The sequence below is a fragment of the Chiloscyllium plagiosum genome, chromosome 27 (assembly GCF_004010195.1).
Source record: "Chiloscyllium plagiosum isolate BGI_BamShark_2017 chromosome 27, ASM401019v2, whole genome shotgun sequence".
In the NCBI taxonomy this organism is placed as follows: domain Eukaryota; kingdom Metazoa; phylum Chordata; class Chondrichthyes; order Orectolobiformes; family Hemiscylliidae; genus Chiloscyllium; species Chiloscyllium plagiosum.
Window position 1 is genome coordinate 9,084,975 of NC_057736.1, and position 22,453 is coordinate 9,107,427.

Sequence of the window (22,453 nt, forward strand, 5' to 3'; positions counted from 1 at the left end):
TTACTCCTTTTGGAGGGTCGGTGAGGACTAGTTGGGCCGAAAGGGCCTGTTTCTACTCTGCATTCTGTTCTTTTCCCCTTCCCCATCCCCCAGCAGTTCAAGAAGATGGCTCACAACCCTCCAAGGCCATTTAGGATGGACAACAAGTGCTCACTTTGCTAGCAGCATCCAATAACTGTGAATGACAAATAAAATCCGTATCTGCGGGTGAAGTGGAAATCTATGGAAGAGCTGCGGCATGGACATTAGCAAAAGCTAATTGGTCATAAGTTGCTCACTCTGAGCTTCATTGTTTCTGAATAATTTTCACAATCGTTAAAATTAAAGGAATTTTCATGTCAACCAAGATTAAAACTTTACACCGCTTACCTAGGAAAAGTCGTTATTAATCTAATGAAGCAGTACAGAGGAACTTCGGTTATCCGAATATCAATTGTCCAAAGGAGATCTTGAGGTCATGATAGAAACATTACATCAGAGATATTTCAACCCTCATCGAATCTTTTGGTTCCAATGATTAAAAATGATCTCGGCTCAGTGAAATTCTGTCGAGAACAGTCCTCTACATTGATGGGAGTCCAGGCACCATCTCCAAATGACTGACCTCCTGCCCACTCCTTCCCCGTACTTTCCCAGGAGTTCTACATAGGGGTGAGCCCTAACATCCCCTTCCCCAGATATTCTCTAACATTGTCCTGAACAGGGCAGTGGTGGAACTTGTCAAAAGGTTGTCTGTCTGTGTGTGCACGTGCTATTTGGAGACTTAACCCACAAAGGCAGCAGCAGTCTTACTGTTAGTGTCCACACCGGCTGCCCCACAGGGGGAGGTGGCTGCCAGGGCTGGGGGTGCTGGATGGGTTGGAGGTTGGGCACGAGGGCGGTGCTGGATGGGTTTGGGTGTGGTGGGGGGGCCATGCTGGATGGGGTTGGGGAGCAGGTGGGGGCCACTGTTGGGCAGGGGCTCTTGCGTGTTGTGATGCAGTCTCCTCTCCTGAATGGGGAGCAGACTTAACAGAAAACCCTGAGTCCCAGAGGAGAGGCATTGAATCGATCTAATCGAATAATGAGTTATCCGAACGAAATAGTGCCCACCCATCTCGTTCGGATAATTGAGGTTCCTCTGTATTCTGGAGTTTCACTTCTATAATTTCTTCCTCAGCTTGTACCTGGAGGATCTCTAGCTTTGCACACCCCAATGCGAAATGAAGGTACAATGGGATTATATGGTGGTGGTAATGATGCATTGATGAATGGACTAACAAGTCAACAAAGTCAGGTAAAACACACTGGGAAAGAATTGTGCAATTGTCTCATCTGAAGTTTATTATATTGGGGTTAAAAGAAAAGCAATAGTTTATCTCTCTCTAATTGCAATGTTAAGTTAGTAGAATGCATTCTACTTTTGACACTTTTTCATTCGAACCTAATTCTATTTAGTGTGCTGGTTTGATTTGAGAGATGGAATATGATATGTTAATTGATACAAATTGAATTTAAATTTTGCTAATGATCCTTATAGCAAAGGTCCTCCGTATTATTGATGTCAGTCTTGAGCCAATTGGATTTTTTCCACATGATATCAAGAAATGGTTGAGGACACTGGATACTGCAAAGGCTTTGGACCAAGATTACATTCTTCCCGCAACAGTTTTTCTTCAGAACTTGGTTCACCTCGAACCAAATTGTTCCAACACACCTACACCGACAATTGACCCAACAACATGGAAAATTACCCAGCTATGTCCTGTATGCACAAAGTAGCGTAAATCCAACCTGGGCAACCACCAACCATCAGTTTACTGGAGATCATCAGTAATGGAAAGTGTCATCAGCAGTGCTGTCAAGCAACACCTGTTAAATAATGCCAAATTTGGTTTCTGCCAGGACCTCACTATTGCCTTGGTGCAAAAGAGCTGAATTCAAAAAATAAAGTGAGTCACAATCCTTGCTATCAAAGCTACGTATGACAGTGTGACAACAAGACCTTTAACAAAACTGGAATAAATGTGGACCTAGGGGTGAGAGGGAGCTCTCTGATAGTTGGAGTCATATCTGGCATATGGGAAGATGGAGGTTGTTGGAGGTCAGTCATTTCAGCTCCAAGACATCTCTGTAGGAATTCCTCCAGCTAATGTCCTTGACCCAACCATCAGCTGCTTTATCAAGGAACTCCCTTCCATCATGAGGTCAGAAGTGGAGATGTTTAGTGATTCTACTGCTCATATACTGAGGCAGTCCATGTCGAAATGCAACAGGACTTGGGCAATATATATAGGTTGGACTGAAAAGTGGTAAGTAACACTTGTGCCACCCAGTACTAGGCAATTATCATTCCAGTGAGAAGATCTGACAACTAGCCTTGATTTTTAATGGTGTGACCATCATTGAATTGACCACTAGTAATACTTGGGGATACCATTGACCAGAATCTGCACTGCCAGGCTACAAGAGCTAGTCAGGGGCTAGAATGTTGCTACAAGTAATTCCTCTGAATCCTCCGCTTTTACACCATTGACAAAGTAGAAGTCAGGAGTGTAATGGAATACTCCCCACTTGTCTTGGTGAGTGCAGCTCCAACAACACTTGAAACTTGACACCATCCAGGTCATAGAGGTACACAGCACAGATATCAGGCCCTGCAGCCCAACCTGTCCATGCCAACCAGGTTTCCTCTACTTCATTGGTCTCATTTGCCAGGGTAAAGCAGCCCACTTGATTAGCACCACTCCTTCAAACGTCCACTCCCTCTACCACTGACATTCAGTAGCATGTGTGCTATCTGCAAGATGCACTGCAAACCTTCTCCAAAGATCCTTAGCACTTTTTCCGAGACTGCTACCATCTGGCTAGATGGGAGTACCAGGTACATGAGGATACCATCTTTAAGTTCCACCCAAGCCACACACCACCCAGACTTGGAAATATATCCCCATTCTTTCAATCATTGAGTCATAGAGATGTACAGCACAAAAACGGACACTTTGGTCTAACATGTCCATACCGAACAGAGATCCTAAACTAATCTCATCCCATTTGCCAGCACTCGGCCCATATCCATCTAAACCCTTCCTATTCATATACCCATCCAGATGCCTTTTAAATGCTGCAATTGTACCAGTCACCACCACTTCTTCCTCTGGCAGCTCATTCCATACATGCACCATGCTCTGTCAACAAGTTGCCCTTTAAGTCCCTTTTTATATCTTTTCCCCTCTATGCTTCCAATTCTGGACTTTTTTTTTCTCCCACCCCCACCAAACCCAGGGAAAAAGACCTCTATTTATCCTATCCGTGCTCCCCATGATTTTATAAACCTCTACAAGGTCACCCCTCAGCCTCTGACTTTCCAGGGAAAACAGCCCCAGTCTATTCAGCCTCTCCCTGTAACTCATCCTCCAACCCTGGCAACATCCTTGAGAATCTTTTCTGAACTCTTTCAAGTTTCACAATATCCTTCCAGTAGGAGGGGGACCACAATTGTGTGCAATATTCTAAAAGTGGTGTTACCAATGACCTGTACTGCAACATGACCTCCCAACTCCTTTACTCAATGCTTGACCAATAAAGGAAAGCATACAAAACAACTGCTTCCCTATCCTTATTTATATTGCTACCCTTATTTCATCAAAATGAATCTCCACGCACTGGTCTTTGATAAATGTAGTTTGTCACCATCCTACACAGTCTTCTAAATTTCTGCGTCATGTTAATTGCAAACATTAAAATTTATTGCCAAAATTCATCCAGGCCATTAGCAGATATTAAAAAGAGCAACTGTACAAAAATAAAGTACTGCAGATGCTGGAAATCTGAAATAAAACTGAAAATGCTGAAATATCATGAATATTCAATAGATTTGGCAGCAACCACAGATGGAGAAAGAGTTATTGTTTCAGATCTGTGACTTTGATCAAATGTGCTACATGGTCATTAATGGTAGTCACTTATGAACCTTTTGAAAATTAAATCACTGGGTCAAAATCTTGAATTCCCTTCCTAAGGACATTGTGGTCTACCTACAACACACGATCTGCAGCAGTTTGAGGTCAGCTCACCACCTTCTCAAGGGCAAGACAGGATGAGCAATAAATGCTAGCCCAGCCAATGATGCCTACATTCTGCAAGTGGATACAGTTAGGTCACATGGAATCTAAGAAGAGGTAACCAACTGGATACAAAATTGGCTTGATGGTCAGAGAGGATGGTGGAAGAGGTTTATTTTTCAGATTGGAGAGCTGGAACCAGCAGTGTGCTGTAAGGATTGGTGCGGGGTTTACTACTGATCATATTCGTATGATTTTGGTTGAGAATATCAGGTATGATTAGTAAGTTTGTGAACAAATCCAAAATTGGTGGTATAGTGGACAGTGAAGGAGGTTATCTAAGAGTACAATGGGATCTTGATCAGCTCTGTCACTGCCGAGGAATGGCAGGTGGAATTTAATTCAGATAAATGTGAGGTATTACATTTTGGTAAGTGAACTAGGACATAACTTGGAGTTATTGGAAGGACCTTGGGAATGCTCTCAAATAGAGATGTAAGAGTGCAGGTTCGGAAAGTGGTGTTCTGGGTAGCCAGGGTAAAGAAGATAGTTTTTGGCATGCTTGCCTTCATTTGATCAGAGCATTGCGTATAGGAGTTGGAATGTCATGCTACAGCTGTACAAAACATTGGTACGGTCACATTTGGAGTACTGCATGCAATCCTAGTCACTCTGCTGTAGGAGGGATATTAATAAATTTGGAAGGGTGTAAAAAAGATTTCCAAGGATTTTGCTGAAACTGAAAGGTTTGAGTTATAAGCAGAGGCTTGGGACTTTCCTCACTGAAGCATATGCGGCTGAGGGGTGATCATAATGGATGTTTATAAAATTGAGGGGTATGGATATGGTAAATAGCTGTGGTCTTTTTCCCAGGGTAGGAGAGTGCAGAACTAAACGATATAGATTTAAGGTGAGAGCGGAAAGATTCAAAAGATAACTGAGTGGCAACTTCTGTACAGTGTGGTGGGTATATGGTAACGAGCTACTGGAGGAAGTGGTAGAGGTGGGTACAATTAGAACATTTTAAAAGACACTTAAAAGACATTTGAACAGGTAAATGGATAGGAAAGATTTAAAGGGATATGGGCCAAATGCTGGCAAAAGGGACCAGTGAAGTTAAGAAAATTTATTTGTCACAGACAAGTTGGGCTGAAGGGTCTTATTTTCGTGCTGTGTACGTCTATGATTAAGTGAATTAAAAATGTTAATTCAGATAGCCGTGGACAATGTCAACCCAGTTCGTGGTGGACCCCATTGTTGGAAGGGAATTCTCATTACTGCAGGAACCTATTGTCACAATAATATCCAGTGTGATCAGTCAATGTGATTGTTGTAGTGATTATGGTCACGAGAGGGTGCTTTACCATTTATCTTCAGTGTAGTCCGGGATTTCACATAAGCCCCTCTTCCTTATTTTGAAATGATTCAAATCTTAAACCTCCTTTCATAGCTTGACTATATTTTTTAATGCTGTTAAATCCCAAAGACCCAATTGGAGGTGACATGGAAAAGCTTGTATTGCATCAAATCTTAAACAAAAGTGCCCGATATTGTGGGGGCAAAAAAGGGCAATAGTTTGTTTTATGGGAAGCTTTGTAAAAGGTAGAAGCAAACTTTATCATTTGAAAATTGAAACTGCCGACTTATTGTCTGGTAATACAGAACATGAGTATTGTGGGGGATGGGAATGTTGGGAGAAGACATTTTAAGAAAATAATTCAACTATACTTAGGACAAATCATAAACTGGTATTCTTAAATGTAAAAGCCAGCATTTCTTTGTTTGCTATTAGAATCATAGTCCTACATCATGCAGACGGACACTTTGGTCCAACCAGTCCATGCTAACCATGTTCCCAAACTAAACTAGTCCCACCTGCCTGTACTTTACCCATATTATGTCAAACCTTTCCTATTCGTGAAGTTATTAAAATGTCTTTTAAACATTGTAACTATATCTGCATTCACCACTTTCAATGGCAATTCAGTCCACACAAGCTACCATTTCTAAAACAAAAAGGTTGCCCCTCATCTCTTTTTAAATTTTTCTCCCCTTATTTTATTTTTAAAAGCCCCCTATTTTTGAACTCCCCCACCCTAGGGAAAAGATCATTGACATTCACCTTATCTATGTCCCTCATTTTATAAATCTCAATAAGGTCATTGCTAAATTCCTATGTTGCAGTGAAAAAATGTCCCATTCTTTACAGTCTATTTCTATATTTCAAGCCCTCCATTCCTGACAGCATCCTGGTAAACTGAAGTCCATTCAGAAAAGGTTTAACGGTTTGTGGTAGTTGCCAGCTGACCAACTGTATTTCCCATCCTGTCCACCCTTGACAAAGTGGTGGTCAGCTGCCACCTTGTAACTGCTGAGATTAATTTGTGTTGGTATCCTCACAATGCTGTTATGGAAGGAGTTCCAAATTCTTGACTCCGTGACACTGAGATTCCTGAAGAAGAGCTCGTGCCTGAAACGTCGATTCTCCTGCTCCTTGGATGCTGCCTGACCTGCTGTGCTTTTCCAGCAACACCATTTTCAGCCAGTGACACTGAACCCAACTAATGATGCTAAATTATCAGCATTATTCTTTACACACACAAATTATCAAGCAAATAACTATCCAATTGATAATGGATATTGTTTCAAGTTCTACTAGTATAGTCTGGTTGGGTGCACACAGTCAGTACATTGCCTATTGCAGTAACCAAGGACACATGTTGTCTCTTAAGATCTACCACTCTTTGGGGCTTCGATAAACCTGGCATCACATCTGCACTAAAATTCATACACCAGATTACTCATCTGGATGATAAGCAGGATATATTTTTACTTGAACATTCCATTTGTTGTGTGCATAATTTGTGTTGATACTGAGCAACTAAATTAAACAGCTAGTTTCACCTGTAGTCCACATGGGTGACATACCTTCCGCTTCTAAAATAATCTCAAGTAATCTGGGCATGTTTCATGACTAAATGTGAGATTGTCTTGGAGCTGTTTGAGTTTGTGTGGTCATGTAATAAGACATTCTCTGAATAGGGCATTCGTGCTATCCTGAAACATGGCCTTGATGTGCCCGACTTAATGCTTATGTAATGAACAAATATTGTGCCCTCCTATTTACGAAGTTGGTGAACCTTGGGAATCTCAAAGTATATACTAACCGGCAAAGCTAAGTTTGTGACACAGTGGAAGAGAGCCCAGTAGCTAATTTCTCAACCAGGACATTGAGAAAAGAGAGATAATTTGACTATCCTTTCAAATGTGTGGAGTCCCTTTTATGAAGTTTAAACTAAGTCTGGCAGATAATCACTAATCATTGTTAACCAGTGTGTTCCACATGGCATTGTTTCCAAGTTCATTTGCCAAACAATCAGCCCTCTCTTATCATGCATTATAAAGTGTAGTTTTCCTCTTGAATTGCTAGCTGAAACTTAACAAAATGTCTTGTCTTTGTCAGTATAACTAACTTTCATTTATGATAGCTAAAACAAAGCCTTCCTTTCAGGTATTGAATTTGATTTGCAACTGTCGAGAACAGGAAGGCATGAGCATTGACTACATGAGGAAAACATTGAAGAATATGAACATCGTTGCAATCAAGTTAGTGTTACTTTTAGCTGGCTATTGTGTGTTAAATTAAATATTCAAAGTCTTACGATTACAATTTTGTTTCCATATAGGCAAGCAGTAGAATTTCTGAGCAATGAAGGGCACATCTATTCTACAGTGGATGAGGATCATTTCAGGTCAACAGATGCTGAATAATTGAGTAATAAAGTGATGTGATAAAATTCTGAATCATTCTACAACCTGTAGAATCTATCATCGAGTAGTAAAATGTAAATAACCAATTTTAACATGAAGGGATGAGTGCCTCTATGTTCTACTTGGATTTTCACATTGATTGCAAACTTCTGCATTTTTGGTTTTGTAAATTTGCACTTTTTTTGTATCATGATCAAAAATAAACTCTTTGATCTTAATGGTAGTTTCCTCTATGCTGTTGAAGTGTAGAAGCTCTCTCTTGCGCGCTCTCTCTCACGTGCGCTCTCTCTCTATCTCTGTGAATAGAGGGAATGATACTAATATTTGAATTAACATTGAAGTCTTGACTAAACTGGCATCCTAATACAGAACAATAAATATTTGTAAATTGTAATGATGTCAAGTGTAATAAACTTGGGATTTTGTTAAACTTCTATAAAATCCAAATAGTGCAGTGGATTGATTTTAAGACATTGTTTTCTGAGTAAGTTCTTGAATTGTTGAATGTGATGCATTGTTGAACTTTGCAAATGCACTTTTCTAAATCTGGCCTATGATAGATTTTGTTTGTCTTGTCCACCAGATTGAGATGGGTAAATCATAAAGAGCATTGAGAAAAGTAAATTTCAGATTTTAAATACAAGTGCAGATCTGAATTGGATGCAAACAACTCCAAATTATATTCATTCTGGTTGTTCTTGGATTACAACATGAACGTCAGGATCCTGGTGGCATCTTGCTTAGAAGTTTAGCAGTTTACTTTTTTTCATTTGTTTTTTGAGAATTATTTAGAATTATGACAACAGGAAGAATCAGAGTAATATGTGATTTCATTTGTACTCTATATTACTAATGATGAGCAGTAAATCATTGTGATATATCAGTAGTAAATAGAGTCATAGAGATGTACAGCATGGAAACAGACTCTTCGGTCCAACCCGTCCATGCCGACCAGATATCCCAACCCAATCTAGTTCCACCTGCCAGCTTCCGGCCCATATTCCTCCAAACCTTTCCTATTTATATACCCATCCAACTGCCTCTTAAATGTTGCAATTGTACCAGTCTCCACCATGTCCTCTGGTAGCTCATTCCATACATGTACCACCCTCTGCGTGAAAAAATTGCCCCTTAGGTCCCTCTTATATCTTTCCCCTCTCATCCTAAATCTATGCCCTCTAGTTCTGGGCTCCCCGACCCCAGGGAAAAGTCTTTGTCTATTTATCTTATTCGTGCCCCTCATAATTTTGTAAACCTGTATAAGGTCACCCCTCAGCTTCCGATGCTCAGGGGAAACAGCCCCAGCCTGTTCAGCCTCTCCCTGGCAACATCCTTGTAAATCTTTTCTGAACCCTTTCAAGTTTCACAACATCTTTCCAATAGGAAGGAGACCAGAATTCCACGCAATATTCCAATAGTGGCCTAACCAATGTCCTGTACAACCGCAACATGACCTCCCAACTTCTGTACTCATTACTCTGACCAATAAAGGAAAGCATACCAAATGCCTTCTTCACTATCCTGTCTTCCTGTGACTCCACTTTCAAGGAGCTATGAACCTGCACTCCAAGGTCTCTTTGTTCAGCAACACTCCCTAAGACCTTACCATTAAGTGTATAAGTCTGCTAAGATTTGCTTTCCCAAAATGCAGCACTGTGCATTTATCTGAATTAAACTCCATCTGCCACTTCTCAGCCCATTGGCCCATCTGGTCCAGATCCTGTTGTAATCTGAGGTAACCTCCAATTTTGGTGTTATCTGCAAACTTACTAACTGTACCTCTTATGCTTGCATACAAAGCATTTATCTAAATGACAAAAAGTAGAGGGCCCAGCACCGATCCTTGTGGCAGTCCCCTGGTCACAGGCCTCCAGGCTGAAAACAACCCTCCACCACCACCCTCTGTCTTATACCTTTGAGTCAGTTCTGTATCCAAATGGCTCGTTCTCCCTGTTTTCCATGAGATCTAACCTTGCTAACCAGTCTCCCATGGGGAACCTTGTCGAACGCCTTCCTGAAGTCCATATAGATCACATCTACTGCTCTGCCCTCATCAATCATCTTTGTTACTTCATCAAAAAACTCAATCAAGTTTGTGAGACATGATTTCCCATGCACAAAGCCATGTTGACTATCCCAAATCAGTCCTTGCCTTTCCAAATACATGTACATCCTGTCCCTCAGGATTCCCTCCAACAGCTTGCCCACCATAGAGGTCAGGCTCACCGGTCTATAGTTCTCTGGCTTGTCTTTACCGCCCTCCTTAAACAGTGGCACCATGTTTGCCAACCTCCAGTCTTCCGGCACCTCACCTGTGACTATCGATGATACAAATATCTCAGCAAGAGGCCCAGCAATTACTTCTCTAGTTTCCCACAGAGTTCTTGGTAAAACCTGATCAGGTCCTGGGGATTTATCCACCTTTAACCGTTTCAAGACATCCAGCACTTCCTCCTCTGTAATATGGACATTTTGCAAGGTGTCACCGTCTATTTTGCTACTTTCTATATCTCCCATATCCTTTTCCACAGTAAATACTGATGCAAAATATTCATTTCGTATCTCCCCTATTTTCTGTGGCTCCACACAAAGGCCGCCTTGCTGATCTTTGAAGGCCCTATTCTCTCCCTAGTTACCCTTTTGTCCTTAATATATTTGTAAAACCCCTTTGGATTCTCCTTAATTCTATTTGCCAAAGCTATCTCATGTCGTCCCCGTTTTGCCCTCCTGATTTCCCTCTTAAGTATACTCCTACTTTCTTTATACTCTTCTAAGGATTCACTCGATCTATGCAGTTTAATTTATTAGTCCTACCTTGTCCCTGACTGTTTGACTCACTTCTGTTCTCAGCTGTACCCGTCTCAAATTGATCTCTTGCCTCGCTATCTCCCTGGGTTCCCCCCCCCCCCGCCCAAACCTTACTAGCTTAAATCCTCCCGAGCAGTTCTAGCAAATTTCCCTGCCAGTAATTTTGACAAGCATGGTATACCTCTGGTGTTCTTTTTCCCTAGTCTCTTGTGGGACATGGGCAACACTGGCTCGACCGACCAATCTCTATTGCTCTTGAGAAGGTGGTGGTGAGCTGCTGCCTTGAGCTACTGTAGTCCACATGCTGCAGGTAGATTAACAATTATATCTGGGAGGAAATTCCAAGATTTTATCACCGTGAAGAAACAGCAATAAATTTACAAGACTAGCTTGGAGAGGTGATGTTCCTATGTGTGTGCTGACCTTGTCCTTCTAGGTCAAATTGGTCATGAGTTAAAGGTGCTGTCTGAGGATCTTTTTGGGTGAATATCGAGTGCGCATCTCATAGATCATAGTGTTAGAGGGAGTTAATGTTTCTGGATGTGCCATTCAAGTGGACTGCTTTGTCCTGGATGGTGTCAAACGTCTTGAGCATTGATGGGGTTGCATGCATCTAGGCTATTGAGGAATATCCATCATGCTCCTGACTTGTGCCTTGTAATGGTGGCCAAGCTTTGGGGAGATTAATTACTCACTAGTATATTCTTAGACTCTGACCTGCTTTTTTAAACCCATCACCTTTCTTTGCAAATCCCTCCTCTCTGGCATCAGTGTAACGGATCTCCTGAGCTGTGTCCAATCAATTATGTCCTCATGCAAGTAAGGGACCTAAAATTGGATACAATACTCAATTTTAAACTAATCTGACAGCAGTGAATGATCTAAGAACATCAGGGAAATATCAGGATGAATAGAATAATTAGATAGTTGGTACTTGTATAAAAGAGTAGGAAATCAATAGTTGAAATCTGAGTAAGGAAGAAAGTAATGAAGACTAAGTCAGTTAATGTGCATGTATGTGGATGCATAAGGAATAGTAAGAAAGTTTGGGGATTTACAGGTGCCAATTGCCATGTGGAAACAAGACATCATACCAAGACTTGTTTAAGGAAAGGCAGGACTAGGTGCTAAATATTCTTAGGTACGTGATCTCCAGAAAAGAAAGGAGGGGTGGTAGTATTGGTTAGGAAGAGTGTTGCCGTACTGGCGAATGATTTTGCTCAATGTACTATATAGGTAAACCAGCTAGTTTGAAGGATGAATGGGGGGGGAGAAAATTTTTGAAATTCAAGAGATGCTAACATTCCTGAGTACTTAAAGAGGGATTGTTAACTACAAGAATGTAGACTGCAACAATAGCAGTGTAGCTGGTAGACTGGAGTAGCGTTCCTAGATATTACTGTAGGAACCTTTCCTGAACATTGTGTTGGTTTCAATAAGGAAAGGTTTAAAAGAAATCTGAGGGAATCTTTTTTAAATCATGAGGGATGTGAGTAGAGTTGATGGTAAGTAACCATTCCTGTTTAAAAAATCAAAATGAGAGGATGCAGATTTTAAAATGATTTGCAAATATAGCAGAAGTGATCTGAAGAAATTTCTTCAGTGTTGGATCTGGGGCTGCTTAAAAGTGTGATCCCTCAGGATTCCCTCCAACAACTTGCCCACCGGTCAGGCTCACCGGTCTTTAGTTCCCTGGCTTGTCCTTACCACTCTTCTTAAACAGTGGCACCACGTTAGCCAACCTCCAGTCTTCCGGCACCTCATCTGCGTCTATAAATGGTATAAATATCTCAGCAAGAGGCTCAACAATCACTTCTCTCGCTTCCCACAGAGTTCTCCGATACACCTGATCAGGTCCTGGGGATTTATCCACCTTTACCTGTTTCAAGACATCCAGCACTTCCTCCTCTCTAATCTGGACATTTTGTCAGATGTCACCATCTATTTCCCTACAGTCTATATCTTCCATATCCTTTTCCACAGTAAATACTGATGCAAAATGCTCATTGAGTATCTCCATTTTCTGCAGATCCACACAAAGGTCACCTTGCTGATCTTTGAGGGGCCCTTTTCTCTCCCTAGTTACCCTTTTGTCCTTACTATATTTGTAAAAGCCCTTTGGATTCTCCATAATTCTATTTGCCAAAGCTATCTCATGTCCCCTTTTTGCACTCCTGATTTCCCTCTTAAGGATACTCCTACTTCCTTTATACACTTCAAAGGATTCACTCGATCTATCCTGTCTATACTTTGTATATGCTTTCTTCTTTTTCTTAACCAAACCCTCAATATAAGAAAAGATTTTAAAGATGGTTAAAAATATTAGTACAAATTGAATATTCATCACTGGAGCTCAACAAATTATAGACTATGGTTGTCTTGAGACTTGTAAAATGCAGTCTAGTTCCAGCAGAGAGTTATTGTGATATTGATAAACCTTTTAATTGCCACTAAATATCGACCCATTTTGTGTCCTGGAGTTGTATAGCATGGAAACAGACTCTTCAACGCAACTCATTCATGCCTACCAGATATTCGAAATTAGTCCAGTTCAATTTGCGAGCAGTTGGCCCATATTGCTCTAAACCCTTCCTATTCATATACCCATCCAAAGCCTTTTAAATGTTGTAATTATACCAGCCTCTACCACTTCCTCTGGCAGTACATTCCGAACATGCAAAAAAAGTTGTCCCTTTGGTCCCTTTTAAATCTTTGCCCTGTTACCTTAAACTTATGCCATCTGGTTTTGGACCATGGTAAAGATCTTATCTATTTACCCTATCTATGCCCCTCATGATTTTATAAACTTCTATAACATTACTCTTCTACCTCTAATGCTCCAGGGAATATAACCCCAGCCTATTCAGCCTCTCAAATACTCAAAAGTTGGCAACATCCTTGTAAATTTTAATTGAACCCTTTCAATTTCTTCTAATCATTCTCTTTCGTTACAAAGAATACACACAAAATGTTACATTAGGTTTGGATTCATACTTGGGAAATTTAAGGAATGATAGAGTTGGCAAAGAAGCTGGCATGACAATTTTAATCAAGGAATTTTAATAGCATTAGGATGTAAGGATGTCCTGCAAGTTATACGAAGACAAAATTTAAATGGGTAGAGTTATGCAATTGGAAAGAAAACTACATTTTTGGTGTGCTTTACAAATCGCCAAATACCAGATAAAGATATAATAGAGCATGACATCTGTAGACATTTCACAGAATTATGTAAGAACAACAGACAACAATAATGAGTGATCTTAACTATTTCATGATAGATCATACATGATCAAAATAAGAAACCTTTTTTGGAGTGCATCTTAACCTACTTCCTCAATTGATTGTCTCAAGGCTAACTTGCAACTTGATTTATTTTTTGGAAAATAAAGATAAATATGTAATCTTAGGACAATGAGGTGTCAAAGAAAACACTGCTGTTCCATCTCATCTCTAAAAAACTTAGTGAGATGAGATGGAACAGAAGCTAAAGCTTGGGATGAAAAGATTTGACTTGGAATGGTAAGGAAAATCAAGAAGAATGCAGAAATGTGTAGTGAAGTAATGGGTCATTAGAATAATGTGTTGCTTAGATTGGAGAAAAGCTAAAAGTGTGATTTTCAAAAGCAATAAAATGCTTTGATAAAGGATTACGTTTTTTTGAGAAAATAAACAAGATTTCGCAGCACTGCTGCTTTGTCACTTCACCTGACGAATGAACAGCACTCCAAAAGCTTGTGATTTCAAATGAGCCTGTTGGATTATAACCTGGTGTTGTGTGACTTCTGACCTCAGCCAAAAATAGTGAAAAGAATTGGGCACTTGCAGATTACTGCTGGATGAATTAGAGATTGCTTTCATAGGATCAAGGCCTATATTTGCTTCAAAACCTTTAATTACAACAGATTAATTGCATAATAGAAATGTTATACATGTTTCTCATGTCATTCATCAGTTAATGACTGGAACCTCTTATAGTATCATAAAATAACAACAATCAAGGAACATTTTAATAATTATTTGCTCAGTAGTTTTGTCAACATGTGCAGTCTATTTTGTTATATTGATTGAGTGATTTTAATCAGTTCCATGATAGTGTTGGATATTTTGTGATCTTACACTATTGATTCCATGCCTGTGTGGCTCTGATAGTTTTATAAATGTATTGATTGACTGTTTGAAAGACCAGTCATTAGGGCTGCGAACTATGTAAATAAACCCTTGAATGTTCATTCAGGAAACACTTTCAGCTAAAAACCTAGCTTCCCTGATTGACTTACTATTCAACTGAAACCCAAAACTTCACCATAGAGTCATAGTCATAGAGATGTACCTCATGGAAACAGACCCTTCAGTCCAAACTGTCCATGCCGACCACATATCCCAACCCAATCTAGTCCCACCTGCCGGCACCCGGCCTATATCCCTCCAAACCCTTCCTATTCATATACCCATCCAAATGCCTCTTAAATGTTGCAATTGTACTAGCCCCCACCACATCCTCTTCAGATAATAACCTTCTCTTCTGTTTTTAGAGCAAAGACAAATGTCAGTTCACAGCGAAGTGATTTGGAATGTCGAACAGCAGTCAGTTCTTATTTTCTGAAAAGTTTAGATTTCTTCAGTGAATATTTTACTATTCCAGATTTTCCAAGATTGAGGCTTCCTTTCAATTTAATTGAAATACTAGTAAGTCCAGTTAGGCTGTTTTAATTTTCCATGCTAAATGGCCAAAGGGAGACTGAAAAAAGGTACCGTATCTACTTGCGTATATGTCAATCTTGTGTATGTCAACCCCCTATTTTGGCCCTAAAATCTTGTATTTTCCATATACCCCATGTATAAGTTGATGCTAATTCTTCACTGTTACAGATCAAAGTTTGAGTCAATGTGCCTGCCTGTTGCACTCCGGCTTTCCAGTCTGCTGGCCGTAACTCAGTTTTGGGTCTTCCAGTCCGCTGGCTATCACTCACCACGTCATGTTTTTAGAATTACTGTAAATCGTGGAGTTAGTTTCCGTGGTTTCGGTTACCTGCAGTTTACTGTGAGGGGAACATATTACATGGAACGTTCAGGGACCAGGGGGCTGCCTGGAAGGTAGGTTTCCCATTTTAAATGACTACATGGATATTGACTTGATTGTGATTGTCTTTTCCTTGCTAGTACTTAAAAACTTATTACTACTCAAAGATGAAATGCAAATGACAAGCATGAATTTCATCCCCTCAAACAATACCTTGTGTATAAGTCGACCCCTAATTTCAGCTGAAAAAATATGGTCTTCAAAACTTGACCTATAGATGAATATTTACGGTAGATCTTTTTCATGAAAAGTAAATGTTTGCTTTGTTCCTAAAAGTAGCAAAATGAATGGATAATAATTCTTATTACATATTTACATTGTGACATATTATTGCTTTAAGAGGTGTCTTTTGTCCTTTTATGAGACAGCGGTGAAAGCAGTTTCTTCCAAGCCAATAAAGTAAACAGCTTATGAGACCTTGGGATTTTTTAAAAGATGGAACAATGGAAGCAGCATGAAGGGGTGGAGTCAAGCTCCCACAGAACTAGTACTTTAGTGTAACTTGAAGCTGCTAGAACAAAATGCTTGAGTTCTCTGAGTTTTATCTTGATGTTTTTTTCCTCCTACACTGGAGAATTGCATGTGAGACATTATATTTTACTAAATTTGACTTTGCCAAGGGTGTATTTAAAGGATGTTCCAATATAGTAACAGTTGCTGTTTATACTTTATTAATCTGTTAAGTTTTCCAGTGGTTATTTCCAATTCTGCTTTTGTTTGTAATTAAACAGTAGTGTACAAATAATGCTTCTTTGCTCAAAGTTTGTGAGAAGATTTGTAGCTCGGTGCTCGCTGTTGTGGTTCTGTTCGCCGAGCTGGGAATTTGTGTTGCAGACGTTTTGTCCCCTGTCTAGGTGACATCCTCAGTGCTTGGGTGCCTCCTGTGAAGCACTTCTGTGTTGTTTCCTCCGGCATTTATAGTGGTTTGTCTCTGCCGCTTCCGGTTGTCAGTTCCAGCTGTCCACTGCAGTGGCCGGTATATTGGGTCCAGGTCAATGTGTTTGTTGATAGAATCTGTGGATGAATGCCATGCCTCTAGAAATTCCCTGGCTGTTCTCTGTTTGGCTTGTCCTATAATAGTAGTGTTGTCCTGTAATAGTAGTAGTAATGTTTCTTTGCTTCAAGCCTTGCAGTTTGATCAATTGAATTGTATCCGAAGCACGTGCCTTACACGTGCATTTAAAAATAAAATAGAGATGCGGGTCTAGGCTATCATTTTAACACGTACTGTTGTGAGGGGTTTGGTCTGGTCCATAATAATGGAAATATGAATTCTCAAATAGATTTACATTTTTTTCTAGCTACAAAAAATGTGCCATTGCTTTTGACAATGTAATATTTTCCAATATATCTTGGTAAATGAATTATTAACAGACCGCTAACCTTATTAGGAGAAAGTGAGGACTGCAGATGCTGGAGATCAGAGCTGAAAAATGTGTTGCTGGAAAAGCGCAGCAGGTCAGACAGCATCCAAGGAGCAGGAGAATTGACGTTTCGGGCATAAGCCCTTCTTCAGGAATGAGGAAGGTGTGCCAAGCAGGCTAAGATAAAAGGTAGGGAGGAGGGACTTGGGGGAGGGGGGTTGGGAATGCGATAGGTGGAAGCAGGTTACGGTGAGGGTGATAGGCCGGAGAAGGGGTGGGGGTGGAGAGGTCAGGAAGAGGATTGCAGGTCAAGAAGGCGGTGCTGAGTCCAAGGGTTGCGACTGAGATAAGGTGGGGGAAGGGGAAATGAGAAGCTGGAGAAATCTGCATTCATCCCTTGTGGTTGGAGGGTTCCTAGGCGGAAGATGAGTCGCTCTTCCTTCAGGCGTGGTGTTGCCATGGTCTGGCGATGGAGGAGGCCAAGGACCTGCATGTCCTTGGCGGAGTGGGAGGGGGAGTTAAAGTGTTCAGGCACAGGATGGTTAGGTTGGTTGGTGCGGGTGTCCCAGAGGTGTTCTCTGAAACGTTCCGCAAGTAGGCGGCCTGTCTCCCCAATGTAGAGGAGGCCACATCGGGTGCGGCGGATGCAGTAAATAATGTGTGGAGGTGCAGGTGAATTTGTGACAGATTTGGGGCCTTGGAGAGAAGTAAGGGGGGAGGTGTGGGCGCAAGTTTTGCATTTCTTGCGGTTGCAGGGGAAGGTGCCGGGAGTGGAGGATGGGTTGGTGGGGGTGTGGACATGACGAGTGAGTCATGGTGGGAGTGGTCTTTCCGGAACGCCCCTCCCCGGAGGGGAGGGGAGGGAAATATATCCTTGGTGGTGAGGTCTGTTTGGAGGTGGCAGAAATGACAAAGGATGATACGATGTATCTGGAGGTTGGTGGGGTGGTAGGTGAGGACCAGTGGGGTTCTGTCCTGGTGGCAATTGGAGGGGCGGGGTTCAAGGGCGGAGGAGCGGGAAGTGGAGGAGATGCGGTGGAGAGCATTGTCAACCACGACTGAGGGGAAATTGCGGTCTTTGAAGAAGGCCATCTGGGTTGTTCGGTATTGGAATTGGTCCTCCTGTGAGCAAATGGGGCAGCTCCACCGAACTCATCTCTGCATACCTCGTCATGTCCCCCTTAGTCCAAGAACTCCCCACCTACGTTCGGGACACCACCCATGCCCTCCACCTCCTCCATGATTTTCGCTTCCCCGGCCCCCAATACCTTATCTTCACCATGGACATCCAGTCCCTATTCACCTCCATCCCCCATCACGAAGGCCTCAACGCCCTCCGCTTCTTTCTTTCCCGCCAAACCAACTAGTACCCTTCCACTGACACCCTCCTTCGAACTGGTCCTCACTCTGAACAACTTCTCTTTCCAATCCTCCAACTTCCTCCAAACCAAAAGAATAGCCATGGGCACCCGCATGGGCCCCAGCTATGCCTGCCTCTTCGTCGGATATGTGGAACAGTCCATCTTCCGCAGCTACACTAGCACCACCCCCCACCTTTTCCTCCACTACCTCGATGATTGTATCGGCGCTACCTCGTGCCCCCAAAAGGAGGTTGAACAGTTCATCCACTTTATTAACAGCTTCCACCCCGACTTCAAATTTACCTGGACCATCTCAGACTCCTCCCTTCCCTTCCTAGACCCCTCCATTTCTATTTCGGGCGACCGACTCAACACGGACATTTACTATAAACCAACCAACTCCCACAGCTACCTAGATTACACCTCCTCCCACCCTGCCCCCTGTAAAAACGCCATCCCATATTCCCAATTCCTATTAAGTATGTACTGGTTTACTCGAACAAAAGATTTAATTTGCTTCACTTATTATATTTTTGGTTTAATGAGATAGAAGATCCAATTACATCCTTACTGAATAGTCTACAGTTGAAAAATGAGTTAGAGTTCTTCCCTTTGTCTTCAGCTTGAAAAGTGTCTTCCTTTACAAATTGTTGCAAGTGTTTGCTGTTAACTATGCAGCATGGGCAAGAGGGCATTGTTAAAGACATTGCTCATCAATGCTCAGTGAGATTTAGGGATTGAGAAAGTAACAGAATGAACAGAGTCACATCATGTAGAGAAAGTGGGATAGGGAAAGGAAGAATGGATTAAATGGCAAAAAAATTAAGAATTTAAAATCTGTAAATTTTGAAGAATTGACTGTATGTAGGAATGTGACTCCTTTTTTTTTATCAGTTTCTCTATCTCTAAGCAAATTAAGCACATCTAATGAAAATCCAAGTGCAGAGGCTGTTTCAAGACCCGAAATAGTCCCAATCCTGTCCCAGATGGAAAATTCTCACAAACGGGACTGATGTTTTTCAAAACCAATTACTCAACAATATTTTCTGTAAAATGACTGGACTAACTGTTTGTTTTGTAAGCTGTTATCCACTTAATGCTTGCCTCCCATGTTATTCAGAATAATTAGACGTGAAATCCACTCTGCTTAGATACCAGATAAGCACTTCGTATAAGCTTTTGAATGAACGTCCATGTGTATTAAGATTAAATAGACAATTAATTTAACTTTAAATCAACATCTGCAGCTCAAATACAGTCTTTGTCGCATCAGGTGAAGCTGATAGAACTATGCAAGGATTATGATTTGATCTTGCCTTTTGATGAGACCTTTTCGGATTCTGACTAATGTAATTGCTATCTTCCATAAAAAGTAGCCAAATAGGTTATAATCTACGTGGTGTGTTCCTTTCTGCTGGTTGAAAGGATAAGTGCACCATATGGAGTTATATAGTTTCACACAGACCAAGAAACTTGCATGGCCTCTGACATCAGGTCCACCTGAATTTCTATCTGTGTCCTTGTTCTGTATATAATATGTGGACTTAACCTCATACACAAGGCAACTGGAGCAGTTAAATGTTTATGTATTCTTTCATAGGGTGTGAGCACCACTGGCAAGGTAAGGATTTCTTGCACATCCCTAATTAGAGGGTATAGAACCGTACAGCACAGTACAGGCCCTTCGGCCCTCTATGTTGTGCCGGCCTTCTGTCCTACTCTAAGATCAGACTAAACTACATATCCTTCATTGTACTAACTTCCATGTGCCTATCCAAGAGTTACTTAAATGTCCCTAAATCATCTGACTCTACTATCACTGCTGGCAATACATTCCACACACCCACCATTCTCAGTAAAGAACATACCTCTGACATCTCCCCTAAACCTTCCTGCAATTACCTTAAAACTATGCCTCATGGTAGACTTTTCCACGATGGGGAAAAAGTCTCTGGCTATTCACTATCTATGCCTCTCAACATCTTGTTCATCGCTATCAAGTCACCTCTCATCTTTCTTCGCTCCAGTGAGAAAAGCCCTTGCTCCCTCAACTTTCCTTCATAAACATGCCCTTCAGTCCTGGCAGCATTCTGGTAAATCTCTTCTGCACCCTCTCTAAAGCTTCCATATCTTTCTTATAATGAGGCGACCAGAACTGAACAAAATATTCCAAGTGTGGTCTAAACAGGACTCCATGGAGCTGCAGCATAACCTTGCAGCTCTTAAACTCAATCCCCCTGCTAATGAAAGCTAACACACTGTATGCCTTCTTAATGACCCTTTCAACCTGGGTGACAGCTTTGAGGGATCTATGGACATGGATTCCAAGATACCTCTTTTCCTCCACAGTGCCAAGAATCCTGATTTTAATCCTGTGTTCTGCATTCAAGTTTGACCTTCCAAAGCGAATGAATTCACATTTTGAACTCCATCTGCCACTTCTCAGCCCAGTTCTGCATCCTGTAAATGTCTCGTTGTAATCTACAACAGCCTTCCACACTATCCACAGCTCCACGAACCTCTCTGCCATTAGCAAACTTACTAACCCACCCTTCCACTTCCTCATCCAATTCATTTATAATAGTCACAAAGAGCAGAGGTCCCAGAACCGATCCCTGAGGAACACCACTGGTCACTGAGCTCCAGACTGAATACTTGTCTACCACTACCCTCTGTCTTCAATGGACCAGTCAATTCTGTATCCAGACTGCCAGGTTCCCCTGTATCCCATGCCTCCTTACTTTCTGAATGAAAGTGAGAAGTTAAACATTGATGGAGGTCTGAAGCGACATGTAGATATGCCCAAGTAAGGGTGGCAGCAGGTGGTACTGGCTCGTATGGTTGGGTACATTCACACATGTTTTTGATGTTAGTGCTCTTAACAAATTTTAAGTTCATGTATGTTTGGATAACATTAGAGGCACATTGATGTCAATGGGTTGAAACTTTAACATTACCAACTGAAAACATAGATGATTATCAACTGAATTTGTTGATAATTTTATTCATTCCTTAATAATTATAAATTGTAAGTGTGACAGGAGTAGTGATTTGTACACTGGTACCATGACCCCTTGGGTTGTTTCATGAACTGAAAGGCACAATGTGTATAAAAACTGCAGTTGTTTTCACAGAGATTGCCATTGAAGAAATAAAACTAAGCATTTTTAAAAGCATCTAATGAAAAAATGAAATTACAAGATGTGAGACTAGCTACAAATACATTGATGTGCTTGTTTGAATTTTCTCTTCCAAAATTCAACGCTTTCAATAATTAATGCCCAATATTAAGTTTCAAAGTTTTTAAACATCATGCAATGTTCTACATCTTAATCTTTAGCAATTGTATGTGCAATTGAGGATAACCTTTCCAACTTTTGATCTCGCTTCTGCTGCCACATATAGAACATAGAACAGTACAGCACAGAACAGGCCCTTCAGCCCCCGATGTTGTGCCGACCACTGATCCTCATGTATGCACCCTCAAATTTCTGTGACCATATGCATGTCCAGTAGTCTCTTAAATTTCCCCAATGACTTTGCTTCCACAACTGCTGCTGGCAACTCATTCCATGCTCTCACAACTCTCTGTGTAAAGAACCCACCTTTGACATCCCCTCTATACTTTCCTCCAACCAGCTTAAAACTATGACCCCTCGTGTTAGTCATTTCTGCCCTGGGAAATAGTCTCTGGCTATTGACTCTATCTATGCCTCTCATTATCTTGTATACCTCAATTAGGTCCCCTCTTCTCCTCCTTTTCTCCATTGAAAAAAGTCTGAGCTCAGTCAACCTGTCTTCATAAGATAAGCCCTCCAGTCCAGGCGGCGTCCTGGTAAACCTCCTCTGAACCCGCTCCAAAGCATCCACATCTTTCCGATACTAGGGTGACCAGAACTGGACGCAGTATTCCAAGTGCAGTCTAACCAAAGTTTTATAGAGCTGCAACAAGATCTCACGACTCTTAAACTCAATCCCCCTGTTAATGAAAGCCAAAACACCATATGCTTTCTTAACAACCCT

General features: G+C 41.3%; 1 protein-coding gene and 1 pseudogene across 1 annotated transcript in view; both read left to right on the forward strand.

Moving 5' to 3' along the window:
- Positions 1-8,032, forward strand: part of LOC122563522 — an 11,431-nt pseudogene extending 3,399 nt beyond the window's left edge.
- Positions 1-22,453, forward strand: part of LOC122563520 (protein THEMIS-like) — a 145,534-nt gene that overhangs the window by 71,827 nt on the left and 51,254 nt on the right. The window lies entirely within an intron of this gene.